The 13319-nt window shown below is 49.1% G+C and overlaps 1 long non-coding RNA gene across 1 annotated transcript in view; it reads left to right on the forward strand.

Annotated features, from left to right (window-relative positions):
• Positions 1-7032, forward strand: part of LOC107119115 — a 7571-nt gene extending 539 nt beyond the window's left edge. Inside the window, exons 2-3 of the long non-coding RNA XR_001482785.1 lie at positions 1123-1327; positions 6890-7032. This is a non-coding gene — a long non-coding RNA (uncharacterized LOC107119115). The remainder of the gene's footprint in view (positions 1-1122; positions 1328-6889) is intronic.
• Positions 7033-13319: the final 6287 nt, after the last annotated feature.

Below are 13319 nucleotides of genomic sequence, written 5' to 3' on the forward strand. Positions count from 1 at the left end.
TATATATAATATATATATATATATATTCACTTCTGTGTGTGTTATTTTTGAAATGTACTAGTAATAAGACCCCTTGCGGAAATAAATGCAACAAGCTCTAGATAGAGTCTGGGGGAGTGTCCCCACCTGCAGCCGTGGCCCGCATCGTTCCCCGCAGATAGCCATATAAAAGGCAGGTGGGGGGGTGAAGATGGGCCAGTGACGGGTGGTGCGCCGCCAAAGGAGAGGCCCCATGCCACCCGCCCCTCCCGGAGGACTCGGGGGGGGAACAGACATATATAGGGGCTATTGTCACCTGGGGGGTGGGAGGAAGAAGGTGCTATTCCTTTTACCATTTGGCCAGAGGGAAAACATCAAGGACTTTTTGTCTGTATGTGCAAAGTTAGATGCTGCGTGATGCCAAAGGAGAGGCCCCATGCCACCCGGCCCTGCCGGCGGCTTCAGAAGCTGGCGAGAGGGGCCAGGAAATCTGGTGGATGACATGGGCATGGGCACAGATTTTAAGCACCCCTGTCCTAGCCCACCATTCTAACTTCCACACCATGCTATTAGATACAGGCTCCAGTCCCGAAGAGTGACTCATGCACAACCCCACCCCTGTCTGTCACTGGGTGATATCCTCCTTCTTTCAGTACCATCTCCCTCAAACATTAGCTAAGTAGTACAATATTAAAAAAGAGATTGGATTTATACCCCACCCTTCACTACCCAAAGGAGTCCCAGAGCGCCTTACTATCTCCTTTCCCTTCCCCTCCCCACAGCAGAAACCCTTTGAGGTTGGTGGGGCTGAGAGAGCTCTCCTGAGAACTGCCCTTGAGAGAATAGCTCTGAGAGAACTTATAACTGACCCAAGGTCACACCAGCAGCTTCATGTGGAGAAGTGGGGGAATCAAACCCGGTTCTCCAAGATTAGAGTCCACGCTCCTAACCACTACACCAAACTGGAACTTGCGTGCTGGTGGAGATGAGGAGGCAGGGCAAGGAGTCGACACTGTTCATATGCTGCTGAGACACTGGCACTTAAGCGGATCCCTTCTGTTTGCATCGGTTTGCTTTCTGGGGGCACAGCTCCTCCTCCTGCAGGCTGGCCATGGCTAAACATTACCCTCTCTCCCTCTCTAGGTTCATCCCAGTTCTACTGTCCAGACCAGACAACCCACCAGGATGGGCGCACTGCAAATAGGCACGGCCGTCTTCGCTTCCATCAGCCTTGGGCTGCTCCTTGCTGCTCTGGCCTCGGACTACTGGGTGGTCAGCACGGACCGCACAGGCCTGTGGCAGTTTTGCCGAGGTTTTATCTGTCGTGCCTATGGGATAAATCCGCCTGGTAAGCACTTCCCTGTCTTGGAATAGGGTGACTAGAGCAAGGGTTTTTAGCAGGGGTCATTTCGTAGAAAAAGAGCTAGGGGAACTCATTAGCATATGCCACACCCCCTGACATCACCGGAAGTGTGTTATAAGGCCACACCCCCTGACATCACCGGAAGTGTGTCATAAGGCCACACGCCCCGCCCTCAACGGTCCGGCGGGTGTGCAAGGAAGCCCCGCGAAGGCCCTCCCTGGCCCCAGGCAGGCAGGGATGGGGAGAGGCAGGGAGGAAGCAACTTACCCTCCCTCTTCTCCTGCCTCCTCCTGGCTGAATGAGGGCCGGAAGCGGGGCACCCGGAAGCAGGGGGCGGGGCTTTGTCATGTGCCCCGCCCCCCGTACCTCACCCGGGGGAACTGCGATCCCCCGCGATCCCCCCCGAAATGACCTCTGGTTTTTAGAAAGTGGGTGTGGCCATGTGAGGCTTTTACCCAACAGGTCTTCTGACTGCCCACTGAAGACCTGATTGGCTAAGCAAGTTAAAATAACACTGTTTCAGTGGCAGAGGCCGCCAGTGTTTAATTTATTCTCTCTCACACCTGGAGAAGAGGCTGTCCTCACTTTCTAGCCAATGAGAAACTTGTACTAGCCCGTCTGTCCACAAGATATGTGTGTGTGTGGGGGGGTCTCGGATAGCTTTTCTTCATCCTCTTCTCTCCCTCAGGCAGATCTCTCAGCAAGCGAGCCGGCATCCAAAGTTTCTCATGGAAGAGGCAGGAGGAGTTCTCTCCCCCCGACTTCCACAGTTCCATTTTCCTGACCCGTAATAATCCTGAGGTGTCACGGTTTGCCACATCAGAGAAACTACTTATGTGCCCAGGCAGGTTACACCTGTACCCAGAGGCTACATGAAAGGGCCTGACTAGAGAAGATGTGTGTCCCAGGGTTCACTTCAGGGACACACACCGCCATTTTAAGTGCATACATTCCCACCCAGAAACTCCTTTAAACTGCACTGCGGGGGAACAGTTCCAGCCGGGACCACCACTGCATAGGGAGAGGATGGGATCCTACCTCCCCCCTCCTCCATTTTTCTGACCCGAAACAGCATGCGGAAGAAGAAGATAAGGGATTTATACAGGGGTCATTTCGTAGAAGAAGAGGTGCGGGAGCTCATTAGCATAACACATTAGCATAACTCATTAGCATATGCCACACCCCCTGACATCAGATGGAAGGGGAGGGGATTTAAACCCCTTTCCCTTCCATGGCTTCCCCGCGCAGCTGCGTAGGGCGTGGGCAAGCCGGCACCTTAGATGGAAGGGTAGGGGATTTAAACCCCCTTCCCTTCCATGGCTTGCCCATGCACCGCGCGGCTGCATGGGATGCAGGCAAGCCGGCAGCTTAGATCGAAGGGGGGGATTTAAACCCCTTCCCTTCCATGGCTTGCCCGTGCTCCGCACAGCTGCGGGGGGCGCAGACAAGCCAGCTCGTTAGATGGAAGGGGAGGGGTTTAAACCCCCTTCTCTCCCATGGCTTGCCCGTGCTCCATGTGGCTGCGTGGGGTGTGGGCAAGCCAGTACCTTAGATGGAAGGGGAGGGGATTTAAACCCCCTTCCCTTCCATGGCTTGCCCGTGCTCCTCACTCCCGGAGTGCCACTCCTGTGCCGACCCCTGGATTTATACCCTGCCCTTCACTACTTGAAGGAGTCTCAGAGTGTCTTACAATCTCCTTTCCATTCCTCTCCCCACAACAGACACCCTGTGAGGTAGGTGGGGCTGAGGGAGCTCTCTCAAGAACTGCTCTTGAGAGAACAGCTGTGAGAGAACTTATGACTGACCCAAGGTCACACCAGCAGCTTCAAGTGGAGAAGGGGGGGAATCAAAGCCGGTTCTCTCATATTAGAGTCTGCACTACTAACCACTACACCAAACTGGCTCCCCCCATGCAGCAGTGTTCCCAGATGGAATCATCCCCCCCAGCACAGCTTAAAGGAATTCCCAGGTCAGAAGTCACTGTTTAAAATGGTGGCACGTCCATGGGGCAAACCCAGGGTCACCCATCTTGCCTGGTTTGGCCCTCAGCCAGTTTGGTGTAGTGAGCCAGTTTGGTGTAGTGGTTAAGTGTGCGGACTCTAATCTGGGAGAACCGGGTTTGATTCCCCACTCCTCCACTTGCACCTGCTGATGTGACCTTGGGTCAGTCACAAGCTCTGGCACAGCTGTCCTTGAAAAAGAGCAGTTTGTGTCAGAGTTCTCTCAGCCCCACCCACCTCACAGGGTGTCTGTTGTGGGGAGGGGAAGGGAAAGGAGTTTCTGAGACTCCAAGTGAAGGGCGAGGTATAAATCCAATCTCTTCTTCTTCTTCTTCTCTTCAGCTTTGCCAGTGATTCAAACACCAGCTCCCCACACGATTTCCTGTTGGGATAAAGTCCATCTCTCCTCAGTCCTGGGACTTCATGTACCTGAGAATTAAATTCTAAGCAAGAAACTCTCAAGTCATGTATGATTGACAGGACCGGGGAAGATAGTTCCAGAGGGTAGCTGTCTTGGTCTGCAGTAGAACGAGTAGATTCGGGTCCAGTAGAACCTTCGAGACCAACACAGTTTTCAGGTTATATTTTGGGGTATCTGACAAAGGCAGTTTTGACTCTTGACTTCCCCTTAAAATCTTGTTGGGTCTCTCAGGTGCTACTGGACTCAAATCTAACTTTAGGACTGGGAAGGATGTTCTAATGTGTGGATTGGCTTGGATGCGAGAGAGAGACTGCAGTGAACGCCCGGGCAAGAAGCATGGTCATATGCACTGCCGCATGCACTCAACAGAACCTATATGCCCCATCGTCCTTTCAGTCTCTTCTCAGGGCCTCCTGTTTCAGCTCTTCCCCATATCCCATGTAAGTGACAACTTAGAAAAGACCAAGGTGTAAGTGATGTGGCATACACCCCATGCACTTGTTCAGGCGACACGAGTGGAATGCTGGAGCCAGTGTTCCCTCTAAGCTGAGTTAGTGTGAGCTAGCGCACAGGTTTTTTTAGCCTCCGGCTCACACATTTTTGGTCTTAGCTCAGGAAGGATGGCTCCAGAGCAAACTAATTTATGCAGTAACCAAATTGCTCGCTCACAACTTTTATGCCAGCAGCTCACAAAGTAGGATTGTGGCTCACAAAAACTCCACAGCTTAGAGGGAGCATTGGCCTGGAACCCTCATCTGAGGCGACCATTTAGGTCAAGAGTCGACAGATTACAGGGCTATTTTTGGACAGGAACGCACAGGAACAGAGTTCCGGCTGGCTCCTGAGTTGGCCACGCCCAGCAGGAACTCATTAGCATAATAGGCTACAGCCACACCCAACATCAGAAACTCATTAGGATTGGCTACATTAGGGGTGTATGGCCTAACATGCAAAGGAGTTCCTGCTACAAAAAAAGCCCTGGTTGACAACAAGGTAAACAGAATAAGAAGCAAAAGGTGGGTGTGGCTGGATGACCACACTTCTGGTAACATGGGGGTATGGCCTAATATGCTAATGTGCTTCCAAGGGTGTGGCCTAATATGCTAACGAGTGTCTGCTGTTGGGTGTGGCCTATTATGCTCATGAGTTGCTGCTGGATTTTTTCTACAAAAAAACCCCTGGGCAGATAGATTCAGACCTATCTTCCCCATCACGTTACTGCTAACTCTTTTTTCTTTCTTCCTCCAGTTCTAGAAACCCATCAGATAAACCATCCTAGTTCCTAGAAGTATTGGGAAACTCGGTAGCAAAATAACAGCCACACAAACAGAGGCCGGTAAAGATCAAGATGGGTAGCCATGTTAGTCTGTCTACAGCAGTAGAAAGGAGCAAGAGTCCAGGAGTACCTGAAGAGCCAGTTTGGTGTAGTGGTTAAGTGCACGGACTCTAATCTGGGAGAACCGGGTTCGATTTCCCACTCCTCCACATGCAGCTGCTGGCGTGACCTTGGGTCAGTCACAAGTTCTCTCAGATCTGTTCTCTCAAGGGCAGTTCTCAAAAGAGCTCTCTCAGCCCCACCTAGCTCACAGGGTGTCTGTTGTGGGGAGGGGAAGGGAAAGGAGTTTGTAAGGCGCTCTGAAACTCTGAGTGAATGGCGGGGTATAAATCCAATAATCTCCTCCTCCTCCTCCTTCTGGACTGACAGCATTTGTGGCAGGGTAGGAGCTTTCATGAGCAGCCTTTAAGGTGCTCCTGGACAGTGTTCCCTCTAAGCTGTGAAGTCTTGTGAGCAAAAATTCCATTTCGTGAGCTGAGTGAGTGATTCGGTTACTGCATAAACTAGTTTGCTCTGGAGCGATCCCTCCTGAGCTAAGACAAAAATGTGTGAGCCGGAGGCTAAAAAACTTTGAGCTAGCTCACCTTAACTCAGCTTAGAGGGAACAGTGCGTCCTGGACTTTTGCTCTTTTCTAGAGGCCAGTAAGCCAGAGATTTCAAGACTGGGGTGTAGAAATGAGGGCTGCTCCCACATTTCTACAACTGATCCTCAGACTACAGAGATCAGTTCCCTTGGAGGACACAGCTAACTTGGAGGATAGACTCTGTGGCAGGGGTCGTTTCGTAGAAAAAGAGCCAGGGGAACTCATTAGCATAACTCATTAGCATATGCCACACCCCCTGACATCACCTGAAGTGTGTAATAAGGCCACACACCCTGCCCCCAATGGTCCCGGCCGCCGCCAGCCTTGCAGCTTCACTGCCGAGCCCCATGAGGGGCCCGGCGATGGACCTGCAAGGCCGGCGGGAGTGCAAGGAAACCCCGCGAAGGCCCTCCCTGGCCCCAGGCAGGCAGGGGTGGGGAGAGGCAGGAGGAAGCAACTTACCCTCCCTCTTCGCCTGCCTCCTCCTGGCTGAATGAGGGCCGGAAGCAGGGCGGCCGGAAGCGGAGGGCGGGGTGTCGTCATGTGCCCCGCCCCCCATACCTCACCTGGGGGAACTGCGATCCCCCACGATTCCCCCCAAAATGACCTCTGCTCTGTGGTATTATATCCAATTGAGGTCCCTCCCCTCCCCAAACCTTGCCCTCCCTAGGTTCCACTCCCAAATCTCCAACGACTTGCCAGCCCAGAGGTGGAGAAACTCACAGACCTAAACGTATTGGGCTGTGGTTGCAAATACCCATATCTAGGTCTTTAATTGCCTCCCGCTTGTGGTGGCGGAGGAGAGATAACACCAAGGATGAGAGGCCAGTGAAAGCTGTGGGGAAACTGTGCCTAAAGAATATGTACAAAGCTGAAAATTAAGAACAATCTTGAAATGATGAAGAGTGACCTTACCATAGAGTTTCTGGCCCTTTTCACTTTTAGGTAACTCTAGGAATTGCCAGGAGCCTGTGGTCAGAACTTCTGGCACTGCTTGGCAACCCTAGCTGTGAGCCCCTGTTTGTGCAGCTATTTGCAAGGAAATAAGAAGGAAATCTCACCGGCTGGTCTGTCCCGTAGCAGCCGGCAATGTGCTTGGCTCTACTAGGTGCAGAAGTCATCTTCTCCTGTGAAATCCTGTGTTGCTTACCAATTGACGCATACGGTCGCCTTCCCTTTTTCTCTCTCTTTTCTTGTCCACTGTAGACTATATCCATGCCACTCGAGCCTTCCTCCTCATGGGGGCTATCGCTGGTGCCTTCTCCTTCTTCGTTCTCTGGGCCTTGGTTTCCCGTTGTTACGCTGGATCTGTCTCAGCAGCCAAGATCGCAGCCATAGCCAGCTTCGTGGCAGGTATTCCATCAAAGAGGGTTGCAATGTGAAGATGAGAGGAAGACCCTTTTCTCCTCACATAACAGCAGACCTTGATCAATAGATGGGCAGTGGATCTAACTTTGCAAATGATCTCTTGTCATGACTTCTGAATTCCCAGCTTTCATTTTTAAAGAAGTCTCTAGCCCTGTTCTTTGCAGAGTTATAAGGGGAGAGCCATACCACACCTTTCCCCTTATAACTCCACAAAGAAAAGAACCAGAGACTTAATTTTTAAAAGTTGAAAGCTGAGAATTCAGAAACTGTGGCTATAGGCATTGGAACACTGGAACGTTCTCAAAGCAATGACCAGTTTTTAAAATGTCCTCAGAAAGCCCTCAGGTGGCAGGGCGGAGGAAATGGTGCCCACAGCTGCAGAAAAAGCCGAGTGCACCAGACTGCAGTGTTCAGAAGCACTACAATGAAGCAGCCTAGCAAACTGCCATGAATGGTTCAGTGTGATCAGTCAAATCGATCCTCCAAAAACTGACTCTCGGTTTATAACCAGTGCGCAGGACTTATACTGAACTGGACTAGATAGACTGTTGGTCTGTTCCAGCAGGAATCTTTTTAGGGTTTTGTTGTTGTTGTCATTTTCAAGACATCCCACATATATTTCCATCAGGTCTGCTCTCTAGCAAGGGTGGATGGGAGCTTTGCAGGCATATGTAGATCCCAAGGGATATTAATATCTCTCCTCTTCCACCCCTAGGTCTTTGTGCCCTGATCGGCATGTCCGTTTTCACAGGAGTGTACAATAGTAACTTCAGAGAGGGGCAATATGGATGGTCCCTTGCTGTAGGATGGGCCTCTGGCCCTCTCTTCCTGTTAACGGGTGAGTATGAGCCAAAAAGGGTTGCGTTTATTCCTCCCCACACCCTTGAGACTTATTAGGCCTCTCTAGTATGTTTCATCACCACATGATTGTGCTTCGTATGAAGGAGTCTTCCTGGGATTATAACATTTTATGCTGCACGGGGAGATAAATCCTTCCCCATGTAAATAGGGTTGGGGCAGGGAGACTGGGGTGTGTCATTATTGTGCTATGACATCACTCCCAGGGGAAACCCAAAAGTAACGTAGGGTAGCTCTAGGAATCACTGAGACACTGTGATTTCCTCTGTTTCTTAAATTATCTTTCTCCTGCCGCCAGTGCTCCCTCTAAGCTGTGGAGTCTTGTGAGCAAAAATTCTACTTGGTGAGCTACTGGCATTAAAGTTGTGAGCAAGCAATTTGGCTACTGCATAAATGAGTTTGCTCTGGAGCCATCCTTCCTGAGCTAAGAGAAAAATGTGTCAGCCGGAGACTAAAAAACTGGGAGCTGGCTCACACTAACTCAGCTTAGAGGGAACACTGCCTGCCGCCACTCGGAGCTGTGTTGGTCCAAGAAAACTGCCAGTAGGGAGTCTTCCATAATAGCAGAATGCCTGGCAGCCCGATGTTGGCATCCCGAATCACCAACATACCATATGTCCAAATTTAAGACTAGCCTATATGTTCGGGAGCCAGTGGCTTCTTCAGTGAAGTCTTTGAGGACTCTCCAAGTTTATTACCAAGTATTAGTGGTTTTGGGACACCCCTAGTTATCACTGGGAGAATTTTGTTTCTTGGTTAAAAGAAGTTTCAGAATACTCCAAAGGTGTGTGTGAATTCGCTGGAACTGAATAGGTCTTGAGAACATAGGGGAATACGAGAAGCCATGTTCGATCAGGCCAATGGCCCATCCAGTCTAGCGCTCTGTGTCACACAGTGGCCAGAACCCAGGTGAAGAAGAAGAGAAGAGATTGGATTTATACCCCGCCCTTCACTACCCAAAGGTGTCTCAGAGCGGCTTACAAACTCCTTTCCCTTCCCCTCCCCACAACAAACACCCTGTGAGATAGGTGGGGCTGAGAGAGCTCTGACAGAAACTGCTCTTTTTCAAGAACAACTCTTATCAGAACTACGGCTTGCCCAAGGTCATCCAGCCAGGTGCAAGTGGAGGAGTGGTTCTCCCAGATTAGAGTCCATGCACTTAACCACTATACCAAACTGTTGTATTGAGGTGCCATGGGAAGGTCCACCAGTACGGCCAGAACTCCAGAAGCCCTCCCACTGTTGCTCCCCAAGCACTAAGAATACAGAGCAGCACGTGCCCCAGACTGAGAGTTCCATCTGTACTTTGTGGCTAATAACTACTCACGGACCTCTTCTCCATGCTTATCCAATCCCCTCTTGAAGCTGTCTATGCTTGTAGCCGCCACTGCTTCCTATGGCAGTGAATTCCACATGTTAATTACTCTTTGGGTGAAGAAGTCCTTCCTTTTATCTGTTCTAAGCCTACTGCTCATCAATTTCATTGACTGCTGGCGAGTTCTTGTGTTGTGAGAAAGGGAGAAAATCACTTCTTTCTCTACCTTCTCTCTCCCATGCATAACTTTGTAAGCCTCAATCATGTCACCCCTCAGTCGTCATTTCTCCAGGCTAAAGAGCCCTAACTTCTTTAACCTTTCCTCATGGGGAAGGTGTGCCACCCCCTTAATCATTTTATTTGCCCTTTCTTGCACCTTTTCCAATGCTACATATCTTTTTTTTATATATAATTTTTATTTTCAATTTTCAGTGAGAAAACAAAATTCAAGTATACGTAATTGTCATACACTTTGGGTTACATCAGACATTCTCTTCAATCCATTTATTAACTTTTCGCCATTTTTGTTTATAGTTACTTTCTGCTTTTCCCGACAAGAACATATTCAGCTTGTTCATTTCTACTATTTCCAAAATGTTCATGATCATCTCCTCTCTACTCGGTATCCTATCCATTTTCCAACCCTTTGCAATGAGGACCCTTGCTTTTGCGAGTATATATAGTATGATACATAATTGGACTCCCGATAAGTTGCTTAAATGTTATGCAAATGTATCTGGAAACTGTTGGAGATGTAGAAATAACACAGGAACATATTTTCATATATGGTGGTGATGCGAGAAAATACAGACATTTTGGAAAGGCATTAAGCTTTTAATAAAAGAAATTACAGAGATAGAATTACCATTAGTACCAGAAATGTACTTACTTAATATAACACCAGATGGAATTAAATACAATGCTACGTATCTTTTTTGAAGTGCAGTGACCAGAACTGTACACAGTATTCCGAATGGGGCCACACCATAGGATGATGCCAGGGACACAAAGAGGCTGGCGGTCCAGATGCTTCTGGTGAGGCTCCATTCGACTTAATCTTCTACCCCACTCACATTGCTCTTCTCTCCGGACAGGTGGGCTTGCTTTCCAGATGCATGCTGGGAGAGAGATGTAAACTCGGGAGGAAGACCATTCTGCCTTTGAGATGACGTCCACAGCTGGGTTGGCAGTGTGAGGCTCCGACAGAGCCTGCATTGGGGCAAGGTGGACCTGGACCAGATTTTTATCCCCCGAAAAGCAGCATCTTCTTTTGAAGGCAGAAGACTGGGTCTGAATTCAGACTTGGGAATCCCCTCATTTTCTTTGCCCGTCCCTGTCTGTAAAGCACAAGAGCTTTCCCCCCCTTCTTCACTGAATGAGTTTCTTTCCATCAGTTGAAATGAACCTGAGGCCCTTTCCGCACTTGGATCTCATCCCTGGTTTTATCCGTGACACAAATACCTTGCATTTATCCCTGGTTATAACAGCATCCGTTTATCCCAGGACAAGTGTCGGGCAAAACCAGGGTGACCTCAATGTAATGTGGAAACAAAAAATACCCCGAGATAATTACAGGGGTGAACTCGTGTGTAATGTAGAATGTAAGCTCAGGGACAGGGTTGAACCAGGATTTAAGGTCTAGTGCGGAAAGGACCTGGGTTTGGTGGCGTATCGAGCTTTCCAAATTTGCTTCTAGTTTTTGCAAACATTATGTTTTGTTCCTGTCTGTTTGCTCCTTTCCAAAACCCCTCTGTGACGCTAGCATCACACTCTTATCGGGTAGTTGTGACAACAAAAGAGGTGGGGGATTATGTGATATTTTGCACTCCAAGGGCCGATTCACACGTAACCCTGTAGCAAACCTGGGTTTGCTTTTGAGTATTTATATGCTTCCTGTACAGCTGCAGTAAATCAAGCTTCCAAATAAGTCTACGATAGACTATAAAGTTAGGGTTGCCATTTCCAGGTTGGGAAACCCCTGGAGATTTGCAGGTAAAGACTACGGAGGGTCAGATTTATGGAGGGAGGGGACCTCAGTGGGGTATACTGCCCTCTTTCTCACTGCTGGGAGATGGGGGATGAAGTGTAGTGGGTTAGACGCATGTAGAAACCACTGAGACCGATGTATTGATCAGCATGGTTTACTGGTATACAACAAAGACTAAGACTAACGGCCGGCTGGCCAACTATATACATACCTGGGGACACTCCCCTGGGTCCCGTTGGTGGGTTTAAATCTCCCGCCATGGTCCTATTGGTTCCCCAGTGGAGAGACTAGGAGCCTAGTCCCCATTTTTCTTACTGAGTCAAGCTCGGGGGGGGGTATTCGCTGGCCCCTGGTGGTGGTCAGCGGACATAACAGGGGAGTAGGGTTGTCAAATCCAGAATGGGAATTTCCTGGAGATTTAGGGATGGAGCCTGAGGCGCACAGGGACCTCAGTGGGGTCCGCCCTCCAAAGCTTCCATTTCCTCCAGGGGAGCTGATCTCTGTAGTCTGGAGACGAGGTGTAATTCTGAAGGATCCCCAGGTCCCACCTGGAGGTTGGGATCCTTACGTCTGGAGAGCAGTTGTTATTCCTGGAGCTGTTATTCAGGCTCCATCTGTTGGTTAGCAACTCTATATACAAGAGACTTTTGGCATTCAAGGATTCGTGATTTCACCTATTAATGGTCCGGGATTTGATCACATGCCATGGGTTCTCTCCTGTTTTTACCCCACCGCACCCGTCATCACAATCACTAAATTGTTAACTTTTGCATGAAATGGGGGGGGGGGGGGTCTTGCAGGGGACAATAGACCCTTCCCCCCCCCCCCCCTTTCCCAAAAAAAATAGATCCCCTGTGAATGGCAAGGGTCTACTTATACGTGTTTGTCAGATACATGTTTTTGCAAACACCACTTTGTTTCATTCATCCTGTGCATTTTTTAGATGCCCTGCTTAAAGTTCCATTACACAGGTCATCTGTGAAAACACACACACACACACACACACACACGGTCTAAGAACTTATCATTACTGCTAAGTGTTTCAGGATAAATGCCCAGAACTACCCAGTTCTCAAACTTTCAGCTGTTCTTAACAAGCAAGGCCTCTTATTGATAATCCATGTCCTTGGTACCTTGATCTTCTGGGTTTGTGGTCCCCACTGAAACAAAGACTATCTGGGGAAAAACATTCCTTGCTTCCAAACTAGTTGTCTAATGGCATCACCAACTTAAGAACATAAGAACATAAGAGACGCCAATGTTGGATCAGGCCAAAGGCCCATCCAGTCCAACACTCTGTGTCACACAGTGGCCAGAAATACCAGTGCCATCAGGAGGTCCACCAGTGGGGCCAGGACATTAGAAGCCCTCCCACTGTTGACCCCCCCAAGCACCAAGAAGACAGAGCATCACTTGCCCCAGAGCCCCTAGCTATACCTTGTGGCTAATAGCCACTGATGGACCTCTGCTCCATATGCTTATCTAATTCCCTTTTGAAGCCATCCATGCTTGTAGCACCCACCACTTCCTGTGGCAGTGAATTCCAAGTGTTAATCACTCTTTGGGTGAAGAAGTACTTCCTTTTATCCATTCTAACCCGACCGCTCAGCAAGTTCATGGAGTGCCCACAAGTTCTTGTATTGTGAGAAAGGGAGAAAAGTACCTCTTTCTTTACCTGCTCTTTCCCATGCATAATCTTATAAACCTCGATCATGTCACCCCTCAGTCGTCTTTTCTCCAAGCTAAAGAGCCCTAAGCGCTTTAACCTTTCCTCATAGGGAAAGTGTTCCAACCCTTTTATCATTCGAGTTGCCCTTTTCTGCACTTTTTCCAAAGCTATAATATCCTTTTTAAGGTGTGGTGACCAGAACTGCACACAGTATTCCAAATGAGGTCTCACCATTGATTTATATAGGGGCATTATTATATTGGCTGATCTGTTTTCAATACCCTTCCTAATAATCCCCAGCATAGCATTGGCCTTCTTTATTGCAGTCACACACTGTCTCGACATTTTCAGTGAGTTATCCACTACAACTCCAAGATCTCTCTCTTGATCAGTCTCTGCCAGTTCAGACCCCATCAATGTGTATTTATATTTAGGATTT

This window comes from Gekko japonicus, unplaced genomic scaffold (genome assembly GCF_001447785.1).
Source record: "Gekko japonicus isolate JY-2015 unplaced genomic scaffold, Gekko_japonicus_V1.1 scaffold1371, whole genome shotgun sequence".
In the NCBI taxonomy this organism is placed as follows: domain Eukaryota; kingdom Metazoa; phylum Chordata; class Lepidosauria; order Squamata; family Gekkonidae; genus Gekko; species Gekko japonicus.